Below are 1,152 nucleotides of genomic sequence, written 5' to 3' on the forward strand. Positions count from 1 at the left end.
TCTGAAATTTTCTACACTTACTTGCTATCTTGCGTTTCTTTGGTTCGGTCATTTTGGTCACCTGTGGCAAAACTTCAACTTCTTTGATTAATCCTGTTTTGTAGATAAGCTGCCGTGTTAAAGACAGTAGCTCCACCTAGCATTAAAACTAAGAAGTACAATACAGTCAAGCGCAAGTTTAATGTGTGGGCCATATTCAGGCCATATTCATTATATTTTTTTAGAATGTGCTGCGGGCCAATTAAACATGGATCACGGGCCGCAGTTGTTAAAATGTGTTAAAACATGTAGAAATATTCTTCCAGGGGTTTGTCCTATAGGGGTTTGGTAATGGTCACTGTTTCATCCCACTTGAGTTGCAGGCCTGATCAGTCCACTAGACCATAATCAGCAAATTACAAGTTAAATTTAAATCATGATGTTATACAAAATGCACCTTTATAGCATCCAGCAACACACCCCACAGTTCTCAACCATTAGTGTAGTGTCAGGGCCCCACAGGAGCTCAGGGCTATTAGCTGTTCTTTTAAATCCAAGGAGATGCACAAAAAATGGCTTTACACACCAGTTTTAACATCAGATGCCAACAAGAATCCATGTGATTATGTGCAAGAGGAAATAAATAATAACTGAACGTGGAGTTCCTCTTTAAAAAGTAAACCATAAATGTATTTAATATTAACTATCCACATCTTAAAAATATTGATATCAGTATGGACCTCATATGGGTCAAATCCTTGGGCTGAAGGTGTCCAAGCCTGATGCTTACTGGGCAGGCTCTGGCCAAGCTGGGTGTGTTATTACAGCACGGCCGGGACAACGGAGCTTGAATCAGCAGAATACCAAAGTGGATGAATGAATGTGTTTTCATCTGCGGTCATGCTTCAGTTGGAGAAGAGCTGAGGTATCAAGACTGTCTCATCTCATGTGATGGAAGACTGCGTGGCACAGCATAAATCTGCCGTAACAGATACTCGGGAGCAAAGAGAGACAAGAGACAATGGGTGTCCACCCAGTCTGTCATCCAATGATGTGGGGTAGTCTTACAGCAGGGAAGTCATATTTCCTTATTGTCTTATAACGTAAAATATCTGAATAATACTGGAAAGCCTGAAGCAACGGACACATCATCAATCATGATTCAACATATGG

The sequence above is a fragment of the Dicentrarchus labrax genome, unplaced genomic scaffold, assembly GCF_905237075.1.
Source record: "Dicentrarchus labrax unplaced genomic scaffold, dlabrax2021, whole genome shotgun sequence".
NCBI classification, from domain to species: Eukaryota; Metazoa; Chordata; class Actinopteri; family Moronidae; genus Dicentrarchus; species Dicentrarchus labrax.